This window comes from Triturus cristatus, chromosome 9, assembly GCF_964204655.1.
Source record: "Triturus cristatus chromosome 9, aTriCri1.1, whole genome shotgun sequence".
In the NCBI taxonomy this organism is placed as follows: domain Eukaryota; kingdom Metazoa; phylum Chordata; class Amphibia; order Caudata; family Salamandridae; genus Triturus; species Triturus cristatus.
The window spans coordinates 607,927,512-607,948,776 of NC_140592.1; positions in this window are offsets into that span (position 1 = coordinate 607,927,512).

Genomic DNA, 21,265 nt, shown 5'->3' on the forward strand with positions numbered 1-21,265 from the left:
TATATTGTCCCTGCCTTTTAAACTATGCACTCTATCCTTGGGCCACCTAGGGCAGATCTTAGGGGTGGTTTATAAGTAAGAAAAAAAAGGTTGTTTTGGGGTTTGGAAGTATTTCTTTTTACCAAATTGGAAGTATGTTTTCTTACCAAAGTCGAGTGTTGACATAGTTTTATTTTAAAAGCAGCACACAAGGCAGGGTTAGCTTTAAAATGACACTACAGCAGTCGACACCCATTAAGTCCACTGGGGTCTCTAAATCTACATGCCCTACCACATACTAGGGAATCACAGGTAGGTTGTCCAGGCCAATTAGAATTATACCAATTACTTTATATTTTTAGAGGACAGAACACTGGTCCAGGACCTGGTTGGCAGAGCCCAGGGCACTTTCAAAGTCAGTAAATACCAGCATCAAAAAATGGGGGCGATCAGGGCAAAAAAGGATTACTTTCCTTCAGTTGGTTATGCATGTAATATTTATAGGCATTACTGTCTATTGGTCTCCTCAATGCCAATCTTGACTTGGAACATCCATTTTCATGTTGGAAGTTGTATGTGGTTAGGTGAACCATTATTCCCACCCTGATACCACAGTTTTGTTTTTAAGACATACCAAGGGTACCTATAAATAAATAGAAATCTTTTGGTTAGAACCTTAGGTATTTTTAATATAACATCTGTACCCCTGCAAATGTTTTGAATAAATTAATATCTAAGAACTCCCAAATTTAGGTGAGTTCACTAGAGTGGCATTATCCTGTTCTACTGTGGGAGGTCACCGATTATGAAGCATGCCACGATAAGCTGTGGGTGAGGGGACCTAAAAAATATCTTATTTTGATCCTGTAGGCTAGGACCTGGTGGATTTGGAAATAAAACTTCTATATCCACTTACTACTCAAGAATATTTTTGTGTCATTGTTTTTCTCTGGCAGCAGCACAGATGGAAGGAGGGGCAGTAATTAACCTATATGGTTTAGGTCTGTCTTGATAGTACATCAATGAGCCAGACCTATTGACACTGCCAATGCTTGGTTCCTAAGCAACCCTTGTGAAAGAATGGTTTAACACTGTTCAAAGCACTGTTTCAAAAAAGGGACCTCATGCCTTCTATTGCTTTAACTAGAATTCAAAATGAAGTCACACTAGCGGACACTTCGAAGCTAAGGCTCTCACATACTTACAGAAAAATTATTCTCTTGAGTGTTGAGGCTGGTGTTCTTAGATGGGGTGTGGTGAGCCTTTTATCTGGAGGGGCCATAGGAGGATGGCCTAGGGCATCAACAGGAAGGTGAGGGGGAGAAACTTGATTCAATACTGCAGGATTAGAAGCCATTGTGGGATTACTATACCCCAGTCACAGCCAGCACAGGTAAGAGCAGGGAGGGGTTGTTGCGTTTTAGGTGAGGGGAAAAAGATCCACATCCCTTACTAATCATATAATAAGCATGTATCGTTCTTGTGCTGTTTCTAGCCCAGAAACAGGGGGAGAGGCCCCTATCCCCCTAGAGTGAAGTAAGATGAGTTCAGTGTGTCCGGGCCAGAGTATAGATTTGTTGGTCGATTGGGATAAAATATCCAATTGATGCAAGTATATCAAATGATAATGGTGACAAATTTGTGCTTTTATTTGTCTTTAAGGAAAGAACAAGGATGGTACAGCCAACACGTGTTTCGCCCTCTAAATGGCCATCCGGCCTAGGGCTTCTTCAGGGCGGGTAGTCAAATACTAGGATGTCATAATGAGTGGGAGGGTTTGTCGACCCAAGGATTCTACTGTCTCGGCTAATGCCAGGTTGCGATGGGTTTCTGCGGTAACCCATCGCAACCTGGCATTAGCCGAGACAGTAGAATCCTCGGGTCGACAAACCCTCCCGCTGATTATGACATCCTAGTATTTGACTACCCGCCCTGAAGAAGCCCTAGGCCGGATGGCCATTTAGAGGGCGAAACACGCGTTGGCTGTACCATCCTTGTTCTTTCCTTAAAGACAAATAAAAGCACAAATTTGTCACCATTATCATTTGATATACTTGCATCAATTGGATATTTTATCCCAATCGACCAACAAATCTATACTCTGGCCCGGACACACTGAACTCATCAGAGTAGGGAGGGGGTTGGGGCTGGTGCCGGGGTCGGAAAAGTTGACATATGATGAGGGTAAGTAAAATTAAATGAAAGAAAAAATAAGACCACTTACCTTGCGCTCGCCGCGTCATCGACTTGTCGATATGTTGCGCGCAAGTCAAGTTGTAATTGAAAAAAATATATATTTTATCTTATCCTGTTGTATGTCAACATCCCTGACCTTCACCCTGCCCCATCCCGCCCCTCCCCACCTCTCCTATCTGTGCCGGCTGCCACTGCTATACCCCTTGAGGCTACCAGATGGCAAGATTTTTTCATTTGTTGTTCCCTGAACTATTTTTGCAGCAAGGATCAAAGCTTCACAGAACATTGTGAACAAGTTATCCTATTTTGTGGAGTCCTGCATGACAGAAGCTTCCAACCTTGCTCTGCTCTCCTATTCTGACCTCCAGAAAACGAAGGTAAACCACTACAGTAGGAACAGATACCAAAGGGTTGCTGAAGACAACTCCACATTGGCAGCTAACATTTCCTGGGTTGTCTCTTGTCTTACTTAATGCTTTTTGCACTGCTGCTCAAAATTTCAAGGGACTTCCAAGATTCACATAGCTGGCCCTGTGGAGCCTATGGTCACCTGCTATACACTCCTGGAAGATTGTCTGACCTCACTCCATCACCAGTCCGACTCAGATGGCGTCTAAGGTCTAGTATGTTTCACCCCAAAGGATAACTGAATTTTTTTTTTATTCACATCCTTATCCAAAAAACCTTTCTAATATTTATATAAATCATCCCTCATCCTAATATTGGCATTTTGATTTTTTAATCATTAAATTGTACTATTTTAAAAGGGCTTAGGAATCTTACTGTTCATGTTCCACTTACACTTTTCTCAGAGGAAAGCCTTGCTGCTTAAACTAAGCAACAATAGGTAAGGCAGGGACTCTGCACAGAAACATGCTTAAACTTTTAGATGCCAAATTTAATTGACTGTGTTGGAGGTCAGACACAGCTCATATCAAGAATGAGGCCCACAGTTTACTTCCTACAAATTAATATGCTCAAAAAATGGGTAAGAGACATCAAGATAGAAGGGATAGAGGAGAGAAAGTTAGACAGGTAGGTGAGCAGATCAATTGTCAGATGGAGGGACAGTTGGGTAAATGGACTGATGAATTTTTCATAGGGCCAGACAGACACAAAGAGATGGACAGAGATATAAAGTCAGGGCGACAGAAAAATTGACAGATAGGCATGCACTTAGCAAAGTGACCATGAGCACAAATAGCTTTACTGTGGCATGGGAAAGGTTTTCCATCTGTGACACTTGAAGTAATTGCTTTGCTGATGGTACTTAGTGAGGGATAAAACCACTGCCAACGAGGTCTCTACTGCCTGTGATAAATGATAGATACCTCTACTCTGTTCTCTGTTGTCTGAGTGAGGCTAAAGTGATCACCACCCTCCTAGGCCAGAGCGAAATTTAAATTACGCCTGCGTAATTCTTGTAACCTGGAATTTCACGTCACAGTTGTTACTGCATATTGCCAAAATTATGCCATTAAGCCACTTTGTTTAAATATGAGCCATTTGCAATTCATATTTTTCACAAACATGCAATTTGTGTTAAAAATTTACCACGAGCCATTAAGAACAATGGCTCAAAGTCCATATTCACATAAAAAAATTATGTAATTTCCATGCATGGACAAGTGTTTGATAAAACTCCAAATATTTCTAGCAGGACTCACAATAGGGAGACTTCAAGCCCCCAGAAACCTGTGCTGCAAGAAGTAAGACATAAAGCCATGAGACATTTGTTATTGGATTTTAAATGCTTTATGCATTTTGTGGTTGGTGTTATTTTTTCAGGTTTTACAGCACCTGTAAACTTACAGTATGAACCCCTGTGTCCACACTGTAGATTGTGGCACTTGCTAAATTATTAAAATGACCATGACTTGGTGTAACATACGAAGGATGTTATCTATATAACAGATTCATCACAGACACAACTGAGTTGTTGCCAGCAATCTTGGGGTAGAGAATGGAAGGGAAAACTCTATTGGGATTGTGTAAATCCAGGTAGGTTCCAACAAATGTGACTGAGAATTGTACTTTGTAGGATATAGGCTATAGAAGGATAGAGATTTCCTTATCCAAGCACTAGAATCTATTCTAAATACTGACTTTCTATAAGGAGTCCAAATTCTGCCTTAAAAGTTACCAAGCCATTTGTAAGAAAGACCAAAATGTAAGCAAGGCTGATTAGTCACATTGTTGAGAATAATGTTTCTCGTACAAAAAGAGAAACTGTTTAAATGAAGATAACATTGCAGTCTCTGCAGGCAAGAGAGCGGGGATGACGTTGCTGTCTATGCGCATACTCTGATGTCCGCCTCTTCGATGCTCTGGCCCCACCATTGTGCTTTCAGCAGCAGGTGATGGCGGTTAATGGTGGCTTTGTGGCTGCTCCATGGTGGGTCTAAGTGTAGCGTTTCAGCATCCTGTATCTTCGTGTGCACCTGGTATCACATTCATCGTTGGGGGAAAGCTGCTACCCTGCAAGAGAGGGGCTATACGATCGGCTGGGCACTACTGGCGAGGAAAGCAGCGTTCTCAGGTGATAAAGCTTTTATATCACTACCGCGAAATCATATTGGAGACAGGTAGAGAGCAATATCTTTTCTCTGAACTATTGACTGTTGGTCACCTGAAAAGTGGGGGCAAGTGTTGGGTGGAAATACTCCCCCCTGGACTTGGCACGTGAACGGTGATTATAATTGCTAAGTAAGCAAAATAGCCCTCCCCTTATGCCACCAGTACACCCCCAGTACCAATGACAAGGCAGCCTCACGATAATGTCAACCAAACTAGCTAATTCGTTAAAGACAGTAAACCATTCCAATGAGAAAAGGCAAGGCTCACTGGGTGAGTCGGTGAGCATACAGAAAGTCTCTCTGGGGTATGCTAAAGCAGCCGTGGCTTCATTTGCAGGGCCCATTTCTGTGGAAGAGGGTAGGGCAACACCTGATACTAGGTCATGTTTCACAGCAGCCTTGCATACGGGAGTCCTAGATAATGTCAGAAATGGATCCTGACAGAGTCCCAGAGTACAGTGGGCAGTCGACCAGTATTAGCTGGTTCAGTGGGTGCAGTACAAATGCTGCACACAGCTGCACAGTTAATGCAACTGGAACAGTCAAGCAGGTCTCTAAGAACTGAGGGGCTGTCAGGGGAATACCAATGAATGACTATTTACAAAATAGTCAGGTGGAAACTCAATCTTCTGGCAGTGTGGAAGGAGGAAGTGACGGGCCCCAAATGTATCCATTGTTCCAGGTCAGCCGAAATGGGAAAAGAGTGGATTTGAAAATATAGGGATAAGCCCGGAAGCCCCTGCCCCAAGAACAGGCACAGAGGCTCTATCCAAGAGAGATGAACCAGCACATTATTCACCTGGTACACACAACAATCACAACTCGGGAAGAGCAGCAGAGCCTTGCATGCCAGAGAGGGGGTGAACTGTTTTAAAGCCAGCCTTGGGCGTAGTTTTTTCAGGTTTCCTTGGTATGTTAGAGGAAGTTTTAAGAGAGGTTAAAGCAATTCAAATCACCATAAAGAAATGGCAGATGAATTGAAAGAGCGGCTGGATGTGTGTATGCAGCTGGGGAACCTCTCTCTTGTGAGGACAAGGTTCACTCACAGAAGTCAATTAAAATTTGGAAAAAGCAATACTGTGGCTTAAAGAAAAGCAAGAACAAATGGAGAACTATGCAAGGCACTCCAACCTACGGATAATTGGAATTCCAGAACATAAAGAGGGTGATGCTGGCAGCACTGACTTGGTAGAAGGTCTAATTAAATCATATGTGATCTCCAACTACATTTGACAATCATGTGGGCCCATAAAGTCTCTGCTCAAGCTTCTGGTCAAGCTAACCATCCTAGGCTCATGCTTGTGATCTTTGCGGATTACAGGAGATGATATTGGCCAAGACGATCAAAGGAGAAGTCATCAATGATGCAAAATAACTTTGTGGTTCAAATTTTTTCAGATATGATGGCAGAAACAGCTGGGTGGCAAAAATAATGTAAGAGCATGATGCCAAGGTGTCAAGCAGCCAAAGCACAGGCATCAATAATTCAGTTCTTTGGATTTATAGTATTGTTAGAGGGCCTATTTCGAACATTTATTATAGTCGAAGAAGTTGCTATGTTTCTTATATCAATGAGGTAATATGGTGATTTCGTTTTTGGTTTCTCTTCCAGATAGAAGGTGGGGACAGAAGGAGAAGTAGGAGAGTTTGGCACTCACTCATAGTGCCAAAGCTTCTATGGAAAGGGAGGGATGAGACGAGTGAGAGAAAGGACAAGGCTCCCACCAGGGCATGTGGGGAGAAGAAGGTGAGGGTGAGGGATTATGGGGAGCAGTCTAAAATGAGGTCCAGAACAGTTAATCAAGTAAAGACAGACCACTGACAATCCAATCTATGTCTATATTGAGTAAGAAACTAAAATCAGCATTTTAGCAGGGGACGCTACCTATGCTGCAATGTCTTACCTGAGAGCATTATGGGGCAGATTTACAAGCTCCCTGCACCACCAGTACGTCACTTTTCGTGACCTTCTGGTGGCACAGGGGGCTCCTCCATATTTACAAGGACAGGAAAAGCCACCTTGTGTAACTTTTCCTCTCCTTGTAAATATGTCCCTTCACACGCAGCACTTTGCATTGAAGGGGAGTTCCATGGGTGTTACTGTGGGTGTTCCCACGTAACACCCATGGAACAAGACACATCTCCAGATTTACGAGAAATCGTAAATCTGGATATGCGTCTGAATGCTACGCCACCCTCGAGGTGGCATAGTGAGGCACAACGAGGAGAAATGTTTTCATTTCTCCTCGTTTTTTCCTCTTTCAATGCGTGCTGAATTCTACAGCACGCATTGAAAGAGGAAAATGCACGTAGTGATTGTTATTGTGCAGGAAGGTGACCCTCCCCTTAATCAGTGCATTGGGACAAGGGGAAGGGGTCCCTGGGGCCAAAACTGGTTTGGGAGGGAGGCCGGATACTCCTTCTTCCTAAAAAATATTTGGGCCCCCGATGATGGGGTCCCTGGGGCCAAAAATGGCTCAGGGACATTACTGATGCACCTTTCCCCAATATATATTATTTAAAATGGCAGCCACCATTTTATTTATTGCTATGATTCTGCCACAGGATCACAGCAAAAATGACCCCTTTTTTTATTATTTTGGTCCTGAGGGGTTCCTCTGGGTCCCCCCTTGAGGCCTAGACAGGGGACTGACTCCCATGGAAGCGAGATGGCCTAAGGGGAAAAAATCTCCGTGGGCCAATCAGAATACTCTATTTTTAAACTGGCACTCTCTCAGGAGTCCCTCGGACCCAACCTTTCAGATATAAAAATTCTTTTTCACCTTAATTTCTCAAAACTACCGAACAATTTACACCAAATAACAAAAATCACAAGACCTATCTTCTCAAATTTGGTGTAATTCCGTTAAGCACTTTTTGAGCTAATACTTCTTAATGAACTCTATAGAAAATGCATATGCATGGAGATTTTGTGGTTTGGGACCACCCTCATGATACAGCTGCCTTGACACTAATCCAATCCGATGTTGAGGCCTCCTCGATTCCTAGCAGTGCTCGTGTTGATTTGATGTATTGCGGCCAGCCCGACGGCGGAGATATCCCACTGCTTGTGACAGCGGATCCTGGTCCTTGTCAACATGAGCACCGCCAGGAATCGAGGAGGCCTCAACATCGGATTGGATTGGTGTCAAGGCGGCTGTATCGTGCTCACCTCCATATTTGCAATGGGGGCAGCGACACCGATTGGGGTGTAATTAGGAACTTCTTGAGTCCTTTTGATGCCAAAAGACTGCATCTACCACAATGCTGTGCATGCTGACGCCCACTGGGGCAAGACTATTAATTTAAAATAAGTGGAGTTCCCCCACACAGCTGCTGTCTGCGTGTCTCAGTGCTCACCAGTGATCAAGGGCTCACTGCCCGAAACGCGTTTGGTGTTTTGAGGGAGGTGAACAGAGCAGCCAAGTTGCCGCCGCCGGTGTTGTCAGGGCGGTAACTCCTCATTGTGTGGCATCTCCTTGGGGGCAACCTTTGTGTTTTATGTATTGTGGCTGGCCCGGCCACGTAAATATCCCGCCGCTTATGACAGCGGATCCTGTTGCTTGTCAACACGAGCACCACCAGGAATCGAGGAGGCTTCAACATCGGATTGGATTGGTGTCAAGGCGGCTGTATCGTACTCACCTCCATATTTGCAACGGAGGCAGTGACACTGATTGGCGTGGTAATTAGGAACTTCTTGAGTCCCTTTCATGCCTTAAGACTGCATATACCACAATTTTGTGCATGCTGACACCCACTGGGGTGGGACTATTAATTTAAAATAAAGGGAGTTCCTCCACACAGATGCTGTCTCTGTGTCTCAGTGCTCACCAGTGATCAAGGGCTCACCGCCCAAAACGCGTTTGGTGTTTTGAGGGAAGTGCGGTAACTCCTCTTTGTGTGGCATCTCCTTGGGGGCAACCTTTGTGTTTTGATGTGTATATATATATATATATTTTACCTACTGGCAATCGCCAGTAGGTAGTTATAGTTAGGACCTATTATCCATAGGAAAATCTTAACATTGTATTCCCAATAACTTTGGCGCTAGTTGACGAATCTTCGCAACATTTTCAAAACTAATGGACCGCTCCAGTCAGCTCCTAACCTGAAAGTTTGGGGGTGATTCGTTCAGCTGGGGCCTAGAAAAAAGGGGGGTCCCAAAACGCTTTTTCCCAGTGTTATTTCCCTTAGGAAATTTTAAACACGGCTACAGCCCGAACTGCTGAATGGAATTACACCAAATTTTGCAAAAAGGTAGCCCTTGGTTCAGAAAGCACCCTTTTTTTTAAATTGTATAAATCCGTTCAGTAGTTCCTGAGAAATTCAAAAAATAGGGGGTGAAAAAATCTTTTTCCCTTAGGAAACCTTAGACATTGTTATAGCAAAAATAGCTGAACGGAAATACACCAAATTTGGCAAAAAGGTACTGCTTGGCTCAGAAAGCGGACTTTTGAAATATGGTGTAAATCTGTTCAGTAGTTTTTGAGAAATTAGGAAATAAATGTAGTGATATCTATGGCCGCGGAGGATCCGCACACCCTCCCGATCACGAGCATCATGCTAATTGGTTGTCAAAACTCCAAACCAGGAAGTGTTGGCAGCACCGAGGCACAAGAAAAGAGAAAAACAAACGCACAAAACATGAAAATGGGGCAGGGTAGAAACACCCTGAGCCCCTAGGCCTTTTTTTTTTCTCATAAATCGCATTATGCACGAAGGATCCGCGGAAAATAAAACAAGCGCGGGCTTCCGTGCTTCGTTAATATTTAGCCCCTGGGTGGGTCAAGTCCCGGGGGCAATCTTTATATTGTAACTAGCCCTGGGGACCACCACCCCCTGGGGCTTTTCAAAAATATTTATGGGGGTTCAGGGCCCCCCTGCAGACCCGGGGACAGCCACACCCGAGGCTTGTGAATTAAATGGGCAGGGGGTCTCAAAGGTCCCCCCAAGCCCCGGGAACCACCACCCCGGGGCTTTTCTACAATATTTGCGGGGGACACATGGTCCCCCGCAGCCCTGGGGACCGCGTCCCCCCGGGGCTTGTTTTAAAAAAAAATAAACAAACCTGTGTGGGGGGCTCGAGCCCCCACACATGGCCCGGGGACCGCCACCTCCCCGGCGCACTAAGTATGCAAATTGGGGGGTCTGTTACGGACCCCTTAGCCCCGGGGACCACCACCTCCCCGGGGCTTTGTAGGTGGTGGGAGGGGAGCCACACGGCCCCTTTCCTGGAGCCCTCGATGGCCCTGGGGACTACCAACACCCAGGGCCGGCTCCTGCAGTGTCCCGGGGTGCCCACCCCCGGTACACTGCAGTTTGCTATTGTTATGTTATTTATTTTTGTATAGCGCACAGATGCCACCGCAAAGTGGCGTCCTGGTGCTGAGGAGATGATACAACATAACGGCGAAGAAATACTAGTTGTAGATGAGGTGAAGGACCTAAGCTGTGGCAAACAGGAAGGTTTTCAAACATTTCCTGAAAGGAAGGAGATTAGGGATGGAACGGAGCGAAAGGGGGAGGGTGTTCCAGAGTGAGGCGGCTAGCACCGAAAAAGAGCGTCCACCCATTCTAGCTCTTTTGAAGCGGGGGACAATAGCCAGATTTAATCCCGCAGAGCGAAGCGCTCTGTTCGGGAGGTAAGGGGAAATGGTCTGGGCAAGAATGGGCGGAGTGGACAACTTTAGAATTTTAAAAGTAAGGCAAAGTGCCGTAAATTTAATCCTCTGCTCCACCGGGAGCCAATGCAAATTTTGGATAGTTTGGCGGGCAGAGCAAAAACTTGGCAGGCCAACCAGCATCCTGGCCGCCGCGTTTTGAATGCGCTGGAGGCGAAAAAGCTCCGCTTTATTAAGTCCTAGTAGAAGCGAACTAGCATAGTCCAGTCTACTTAGGACCATAGCTTGAACTATGATTTGCCTGGTGGTAGGGTCGAAAAATTTAAAGATTGGTCTGAGACACTGTAGAGTGCCAAAGCAGACCCCAGCCAATCTTTTAGTATAGGGAATGTAGGACAACTTGTTGTCGAACCACACCCCAAGATTTCTGACCTCGTCAGCAGGCACCGGAGCAGGACCAAGCTCCGGGGGCCACCACTGGTTACCCCAGAGGTCGGTGTTTTTTCCAAAAATTAGGACCTCAGTTTTTGAGGCGTTCAGCTGCAACTTGTTGTCCGACATCCATCCCATAACTCCTCGTAGAGCGATCTGAAAGGCAGGGGCGTCCATAGCGGACTCACCGTTAAGTGCCACCGCCAGCTGAGTGTCATCGGCGTAAGACACCATGGTGAGACCGTATCTCTGGGCTACCTCGGCTAGTGGTTGGACATATAGGTTAAACAAGGTTGGGCTGAGAGCCGACCCCTGAGGAACACCTTGCAAAATAGGACGGGAGGCGGAGACAAAAGGCGGTGTGGACACCTGAAAGGATCGGTCTGTAAGAAAAGACCGAAACCAATCGAGAGCGATCTGGCCGACCCCGGCTTCCGAAAGTCGCTGGAGAAGGACAGAGTGAGAGACGGTATCAAAGGCAGCGCTGAGATCTAACAGGATCAGCGCTACCGTTTGATCTCTGTCAAGCAACTTTCTAATTTGTTCCACTACCGCAAGGAGAGCGGTCTCAGTGCTGTGGTGCGCTCGAAACCCATTTTGAGAAGGGTCGAGGATGTTAGCTTCCAACAAATGGGAAGACAGAACGCAATTGGCATGAGATTCCGCTAATTTGGAAATCCAGGGGAGAAGGGAAATGGGGCGGTAACTCTCGGGAAGGGAAGGGTCCAGGGAGGGTTTTTTCAGGATAGGAACAACGGTTGCTTGTTTCCATTTGACTGGAACACTTCCTGTTTCAAAGGATAGATTAATAAGATCAAGGATAGCCGGGTAACAGCACTCTTCAAGCTCTTGGAATTGTGTAGGGCGCAAAGGGTCCGTAGGGGAACCTGATCTAACTTTCATAGTTAATTTTTTTAACTCCTCTGGATTAGGACCACGAATAGAAAGAAGTTGTGGAGCAGTATTAAGCTTGATACTAGAAGGATACTGCACCCGAGAGTCTTGGGGAAAGGATCCATAAATTGCCTCAACCTTTTCTACAAAAAAAGTGGCTAATTTTTCACATTGAGTCAGTGTAGCTTTAACAGGAGTAGCGGTCTGTTTGCTGGTTAGCTCCTTACAGATTTGGAAGATAATCTTAGTAGGATTTGGGCTATTTTTAATTTCCATCGCATAATAAGTAGCTCTGGCCTTGCAGATAGCCTGATGGTAGTGCCTCGTACAGGATCTGTAAGCTTTTTTGAGCTCAACGTCATACCTTTTGCGCCAGGCACGCTCCGCTTTTTTACAGGCGGATTTAAGTATTCTGAGCGCGTCCGTATACCAAGGACTCGAGGGACTAGATCTAATTTTGGTCCACCTGGCAGGTATGAAGGAGTCAAGTGCTGACGTGAGCCACTCACAAAAGCTATCATAGCTACAGGTGATTTCAGTAGAGAGGGGAGGACGGTGTGTCATGGCTCCCGCCCTGCCATAGCAAACTCTGCTTTGGTTTTTGGAAGAAAGACCAGGCAACCTGCTCTCTCTTCCAAAAACCAAAGCCAATTGATTTTCCACACGGGGAGCTGCATCTTAGCAGCTCCCCATGTGGAAAAGCAATTCCGGCTCCCGCAGGACGCTGGGAGCCGGCGGGACCGTGGAGGGATTGGGGACCCCCCCACAGTACCCAACGGATATGGCTGGGCCTGGGGGATGGGGTCCATGCCCCTTTTTACAACACTCTGTAACATAGCTCCATGGCGCTTACTGGAGGTACCTAGTGGGCTAGTTGGACCCTACGGATTCTCAGGATTCAAGGGGTCTTAATCTCCCAACTTAAAACGGCCACAGGGCGTGTTTACACTAGGGGTGGGCGGAATTTGCAAAATCCACTTTCGCAAATTATCGCGAAAATGTTAAAAATTATCGCAAACACGCGGAAATATCGCGAAGATGCGGAAGTTTTTTTCCCGCATGCTCGCGAGATTTTCTGCATGGTTGCGGCTCGCCAACTTACCCATGTGGTTGCTCGCAGGCACGGCCATCTTGTTTTCAGTTGTCTCGCGGTGCATGATCGCGAGAAGAAAGATGTGATCGCGCGACGCATGACGTCACTGTCGCGAGACAGCGCAAATGGCTAAAAACAATACAACATCTCATGGAGAACGCGACCGGATCAAGAAAACTTGTCGGCGAACGCAGGGATTCAGGTAAGGCGAGAGCGCGCGCGCGAGCAAGAAACAAATTATCGGCAAGCTGCGGAATGCGGAAATTTTGACATTTTCGCTCTCCGCGGAACGCGAAAATGTCAAATTATCGCAATTTCCGTGAACGGAAAGAAATTTTCGCCCAGGCCTAGTTTACACAGGGAGGGGACGGGGCCTGAGGTGACGTGTGCAAACACACCCTGTGGTGCGTTTTAAGTTGGGGAATTAAGTCCCCTATAATCCTGAGAGTCCCTGGGTCCAACTAGCCCACCATGTACCTCCAGTAAGCACCACAGACCTGCGTTGTAGAGAGGTGGTCCGAGGCCGTGCCCCTTTTTACACCTCTCTGCAATGCAGCTTTGTGGCACTTACTGGAGGTACCTAGTGGGCTAGTTGGACCCTAGGGACCCTCAGGATTCAAGGGGACTTCAAGGGGACTTAATCTCCCAACTTAAAACGGCCACACGGTGTGTTTACACAGTGGTGAAGGGAGGGGACCGGGCCTGAGGTGACGTGTGCAAACACGCCCTGTGGCGCATTTTAAGTTGGGGAAATAATTCCCCTTCAATCCTGAGGGCCCCTGAGAACCAAATAGCCCATCAGGTGCTTCCAGTAAGCGCCACTGCGCTGCGTTGCAGAGAGGTGGTGTAGGCAGTGTCCCTTTTTACACCTCTCTGCAACGCAGCTCTGTGGCGCTTACTAGAGGTACCTAGTGGGCTAGTTGGACTCTAGGGACCCTCAGGATTCAAGGGGACTTAATCTCCCAACTGAAAACAGACACAGGGCATGTTTACACAGTGGTGAAGAGAGGGGACGGGGCCTAAGGTGACGTGTGCAAACACACCCTGTGGCGCGTTTTAAGTTGGGGAGTTAAGTCCCCTATAATCCTGAGAGTTACTGGGTCTAACTAGCCCACCATATACCTCCAGTAAGCACCACAGACCTGCGTTGTAGAGAGGTGGTCTGAGACCTTGCTCCATTTTACACCTCTCTGCAATGCATCTCTGTGGCACTTACTGGACATACCTGGTGGGTTAGTTGGCTCCCAGGGACCCTCAGGATTCAAGGGGACTTTATCCCCCAAATTAAAACGCCCACAGGGCGGGTTTGCACACATGTCACCTCAGGCTCCCCCTCCCTTCACCAGTGTGCAAACGCACCCGTGGCGCATTTTAAGAGGTAGTTTTAATCCCCCTGCCCTATTATGTACCCGGGACTTACATAGAAGGTCATGCTAATCCCAGGGGTACCCCAACGCATAGTGTTCCATAGTGTATATATGTGTTTTCACTGTATTCTAAGTGTCTTTTAGCATACCACTGGCTCTAGGCCTGGTTAGTCAGAGTCAGTTAACACCAGTAACCGTCTGAAAAAGTTGTGGGCACAGGATAATTTTGTAACACGGCCTCTTTCTGCTCCTCTGTTGGTTCTTTCTGCACATGTCTTGCATCTTCCTGCACTTTTCTTCGTCTTTGAGGACTTCTGTTGCTTCTTTCTGCATTTCTTTTTTTTCTTTCTGTGCATTGTTTCTTCTTTTATCACGTCCTACCTCTGTAGGCATAGTTAGAAACTAGCATTTAAAAAACCTTTGAAACTTACTGAAAAAACCATAGGTTTCAGGGGTGTTATAGTTAGTTGGGCATTTCACTCATACAAAACCAGTGAAATTCCCCTGTTATAGTTAGTTCAGCTACCTATAACTCGCACGCCCGCAATGCACTGCTGATGACAACACATATTACAACACTCATGACATGGTCAGTGATATCACTCATGACATCACTGATGACATCTCAAATGACATCAATGATGACACCATCCTTGTGATAGAGTGGCAGACCTCCTCTCACCCTAATATAACCTTTGATACACACACTCAAAAATAGAAACTAACATTTTCAAAACATTGGACATACCAATACCACTTACAACACACCTATACAGTAATTCCAAGATCTACACACACATCCTCTCATTCACCAACAGTCCTATACAGTCACTCATACATGTACTCACTCATCATATGTACTCATACACCTATGTATCCTGTTACACACCGACACTCATCCATAGATTTACTCACACACATAGTCACACATGCAAACAAAGTATCAAACATCCATTTACTTGCATATACAGTTAGACACACACCACTACACTTACTTCTACAGAAACTTACACATACTTAGTCTCTTAAGGAATCACTTATAGAAGCACATACTAATTTATACAGGAACTCTTCCAATCTCTCAATCTCACATATACTCACTTATATACACCAATACTCACATATACTAGTTTAAAACATATGTAGTTACTCATAAAGACACTATTGAAACAGTCATTTACTCACTAACACACCAATACACACACTCATCCATCCACACAGTCCCGCACACATGCTGTCTTCAACACATACAAACAGTGAGTCACTCATTCATGCATCTATGCACTACGTAATACCCCCACCGAACCATACAGACATGCAGACACTCATACTGATACTCAAAAAAACAACTAATAACCTATATAGACACTTATGTAGCTACTCACCAACCTATGCAGCCACTTATACACAAAGTGAGAGACTGATACAGATATTTATATATTTAAACATTACTCACTAACCCATGTATTCACTAAGATACACTTAATCAGTCAGTTATACAATACATTTTTCCCCAAAAAATCATCCATTTAGACACTTATATACCCATTTATTCTTCCATCAACCTTGAGATATACATATATAAAACATATTTAATTTTCAGAAAAACACACATTCACTGGATGATGTCTAGGCCTGGGCGGTAAATTCCGTTCCGCTCGCGGAATTTGCGATATTTGCGTAATTTCGCGTTACGCTGAGAACGCGAAATTGTTCAAAAGTCTGCTTTCCGCGATTTCGCGAAATTTTTGCTTGTTTGCGTTCTCAAAATGCGTGTTCGCGAGATATTTCTCCCCGAGCACGCAAACAGCAATTGTGAACAGGAAAAAAGCATCGCGAACAAGCAATTCCGCGTGTTCGCGGAATTTCTGCGTGTTCGCAGAGATTTTTTACCGTTTTGCGGAGATTTGCGTAACGCAATTCCGCAAATTCCGCCCACCCCTAATGATGTCATCAGTGATGTCATCAGTGATGTCACTTGAGATGTCATCAGTGATGTCATGAGTGATGTCACTGACCATGTCATGAGTGATGTAATATGTGACATCATCAGCAGTGCATTGTGGGCGCGCAAGTTTTAGTTAGCTGAACTAACTATAACTGGGAAATTTCACTGGTTTTGAACCTAGTTGGCTAGTTGGACTCTAGGGACCCTCAGGATTCAAGGGGACTTAATCTCCCAACTGAAAACAGTCACAGGGCGTGTTTACGCAGAGGTGAAGGGAGGGGACGGGCCTGAGGTGACATGTGCAAACACACCCTGTGGCGTGTTTTAAGTTGGGGAATTAAGTCCCCTATAATCCTGAGAGTCCCTGGGTCCAACTAGCCCACCATGTACCTCCAGTAAGCACCACACACCTGCATTGTAGAGAGGTGGTCGGAGGCCTTTCCCCATTTTACACCTCTCTGCAATGCATCTCTGTGGCACTTACTGGACATACCTGGTGGGTTAGTTGGCCCCCAGGGACCCTCAGGATTCAAGGGGACTTTATCCCCCAAATTAAAACGCCCACAGGGCGGGTTTGCACGCATGTCACCTCAGGCTCCCCCCTCCCTTCACAGGTGTGCAAACGCATCCGTGGCGCATTCTAAGAGGTAGTTTTATTCCCCCTGCCCTAATATGTACCCGGGGCTTACATAGGAGGTCATGCTAGTCACAGGGGTACCCCAACGCATAGTGTTCCCTAGTGTATATATGTGTTTTCACTGTATTCTAAGAGTCTTTTAGCATATCACTGGCTCTAGGCCTGGTTAGTCAGAGTCAGCTCACACCAGTACCGTCTGAAAAAGATGTGGGCACAGGATGATTTTGTAACAAGGCCTCTTTTTGCTCCTCTGTTGGTTCTTTCTGCACATGTCTTGCTTCTTCCTGCACTTTTCTTCGTCATTGAGGACTTCTGTTGCTTCTTTCTGCATTTATTTTTTTTTCTTTCTGTGAGTTTTATCACATGTCCTACCTCTGTAGGCATAGTTAGAAATTAGCATTTAAAAAACCTTAGAAATTCACTGAAAAAACCATAGGTTTCAGGGGTGTTATAGTTAGTTGGACATTTCACTCGTACAAAACCAGTGAAATTCCCCTGTTATAGATAGTTCAGCTACCTATAACTCGCACGCCCGCAATGCACTGCTGATGACAACACATATTACATCACTCATGAAATGGTCAGTGATATCACTCATGACATCACTGATGACATCTCAAATGACTTCACTGATGACATCACTGATGACACCATCCTTGTGATAGAGTGGTAGACCTCCTCTTACCCTAATATAACCTTTGATACACACACTCAAAAATAGAAACTAACATTTTCAAAACAATGGACATACCAATACCACATACAACACACCTATTCAGTAATTCCAAGATTCACACATCCTCTCTTTTACCAACAGTCCTATACAGTCACTCATACATGTACTCACTCATCATATGTACTCATCCACCTATATCCTGTTATACACCGACACTCATCCATAGAGTTACTCACACGCGTAGTCACACATGCAAACAAAGTATCACACATCCATTTACTTGCATATACAGTTAGACACACACCACCACACTTACTTCTACAGACACTTACACATACTTAGTTTCTTAAGCAATCCCTTATAGAAACACATACTAATTTATACAGGAACTCTTCCAATCTCTCAATCTCACATATACTCACTTAAATACACCAATACTCACATATACTAGTTTAAAACATGTGTAGTTACTCATAAAGACACTATTACTCACTAACACACCAATACACACACTCATCCATCCACACAGTCCCGCACACATGCTGTCTTCAACACATACAAACAGTGAGTCACTCATTCATGCATCTATGCACTACGTAATACCCCCCACCGAACCATACAGACACTCAGACGCTCATACTGATACTCAAAAAAACAACTAATAACCTATATAGACACTTATATAGCTACTCACCAACCTATGAAGCCACTTATACACAAAGTGAGAGACTGATACAGATATTTATATATTTAAACATTACTCACTAACCCATGTATTCACTAAGATACACTTAATCAGTCAGTTATACAATACATTTTTCCCCAAAAAAATAATCCATTTAGACACTTATATACCCATTTATTCTTCCATCAACCTTGAGATATATATATATATAAAACATATTTAATTTTCAGAAAAACACACATTCACTGGATGATGTCATCAGTGATGTCATCAGTGATGTCATGTGAGTGATGTCACTGACCATGTCATGAGTGATGTAATACGTGACATCATCAGCAGTGCATTGCGGGCGCGCAAGTTTTACTTAGCTGAACTAACTATAACGGGGGAATCTCCCAACTGAAAACAGTCACAGGGCGTGTTTCCACAGTGGTGAAGGGAGGGGACGGGGCCCTAGGTGACATGTGCAAACACACCCTGTGGCGCGTTTTAAGTTGGGGAATTAAGTCCCATATAATCCTGAGAGTCCCTGGGTCCAACTAGCCCACCATGTACCTCCAGTAAGCACCACAGACCTGCATTGTAGAGAGGTGGTCCGAGGCCGTGCCCCTTTTTACACCTCTCTGCAATGCAGCTTTGTGGCGCTTACTGGAGGTACCTAGTGGGCTAGTTGGACCCTAGGGACCCCTAGGATTCAAGGGGACGTAATCTCCCAACTTAAAACGCCCACAGGGTGTGTTTACACAGTGGTGAAGGGAGGGGACCGGGCCTGTGGAGACGTGTGCAAACACACCCTGTGGCGCATTTTAAGTTGGGGAAATAATTCCCCTTCAATCCTGAGGGCCCCTGAGAGCCAAATAGCCCATCAGGTGCTTCCAGTAAGTGCCACTGCGCTGCGTTGCAGAGAGGTGGTCTAGGCAGTGTCCCTTTTTACACCTCTCTGCAACGCAGCTCTGTGGCGCTTACTAGAGGAACCTAGTGGGCTAGTTGGACTCTAGGGACCCTCAGGATTCAAGGGGACTTAATCTCCCAACTGAAAACAGTCACAGGGCGAGTTTACACAGTGGTGAAGAGGGGGGACGGGGCCTGAGGTGACGTGTGCAAACACACCCTGTGGCGCGTTTTTAAGTTGGGGAGTTAAGTTCCCTATAATCCTGAGAGTCCCTGGGTCCAACTAGCCCACCATGTACCTCCAGTAAGCACCACAGACCAGCGTTGTAGAGAGGTGGTCCGAAGCCTTGCCCCATTTTACACCTCTCTGCAATGCATCTCTGTGGCACTTACTGGACATACCTGGTGGGTTAGTTAGCCCCCAGGGACCCTCAGGATTCAAGGGGAATTCATCCCCCAAATTAAAACGCTCACAGGGTGGGTTTGCACACATGTCACCTCAGGCTCCCCCTCCCTTCGCCAGTGTGCAAACGCACCCGTGGCGAGTTTTAAGAGGTAGTTTTATTCCCCTTGCCCTATTATGTACCTGGCACTTACATAGGAGGTCATGCTAATCACAGGGGTACCCCAACACATAGTGTATATATGTGTTTTCACTGTATTCTAAGTGTCTTTTAGCATACCACTGGCTCTAGGCCTGGTTAGTCAGAGTCAGTTAACACCAGTACCCGTCTGAAAAAGTTGTGGGCACAGGATGATTTTGTAACAAGGCCTCTTTCTGCTCCTCTGTTGGTTCGTTCTGCACATGTCTTGCTTCTTCCTGCACTTTTCTTCGTCTTTGAGGAGTTCTGTTGCTTCTTTCTGCATTTCTTTTTTTCATTTCTGTGCGTTGTTTCTTTTTTGATCACATGTCCTACATCTGTAGGCATAGTAAGAAACTAGCATTCAAAAAACCTTTGAAGCTTACTGAAAAAAACATAGGTTTCAGGGGCGTTATAATTAGGAATTAGCATTTAAAAAACCTTTGAAATTCACTGCAAAAACCATAGGTTTCAGGGGTGTTATAGTTAGTTGGACATTTCACTCGTACAAAACCAGTGAAATTCCCCTGTTATAGTTAGTTCAGCTACCCATAACTCACACGCCCACAATGCACTGCTGATGACAACACATATTACATCACTCATGACATGGTCAGTGATATCACTCATGACATCACTGATGACATCTCAAATGACATCACTGATGACATCACTCTTGGTATAGAGTGGCAGGCCCCCTCTCACCCTAATATAACCTTTGATACACACACTCAAAAATAGAAACTAACATTTTCAAAACAATGAACATACCAATACCACTTACAACACACCTATTCAGTAATTCCAAGATCTACACACACATCCTCTCATTCACCAACAGTCCTATACAGTCACTCATACATGTACGCACTCATCATATGTACTCATACACCTATATATCCTGTTACACACCGACACTCATCGATAGAGTTACTCACACACATAGTCACACATGCAAACAAAGTTTCAAACATCAATTTACTTGCATGAACAGTTAGACACACACCACCACACTTACTTCTACAGAAACTTACACATACTTACTTTCTTACGCAATCACTTATAGAAGCACATACTAATTTATACAGGAACTCTTCCAATCTCTCAATCTCACATATACTCACTTATATACACCAATACTCACATATACTAGTTTAAAACATATGTAGTTACTCATAAAGACACTATTGAAACAGTCATTCACTCACTAACACACCAATACACACACTCATCCATCCACACAGTCCCGCACACATGCTGTCTTCAACACATACAAACAGTGAGTCACTCATTCATGCATCTGTGCACTACGTAATACCCCCACCGAACCATACAGACACTCAGACACTCATACTGATACTCAAAAAAACAACTAATAACCTATATAGACACTTATGTAGCTACTCACCAACCTATGCAGCCACTTATACACAAAGTGAGAGACTGATACAGATATTTATATATTTAAACATGTCTCACTAACCCATGTATTCACTAAGATACACTTAATCAGTCAGTTATACAATACATTTTTCGCCCAAAAATCATCCATTTAGTCACTCATATACCCATTTATTCTTCCATCAACCTTGAGATATACATATATAAAACACATTTAATTTTCAGAAAACCACACATTCACTGGATGATGTCATCAGTGATGTCATTTGAGATGTCATCAGTGAT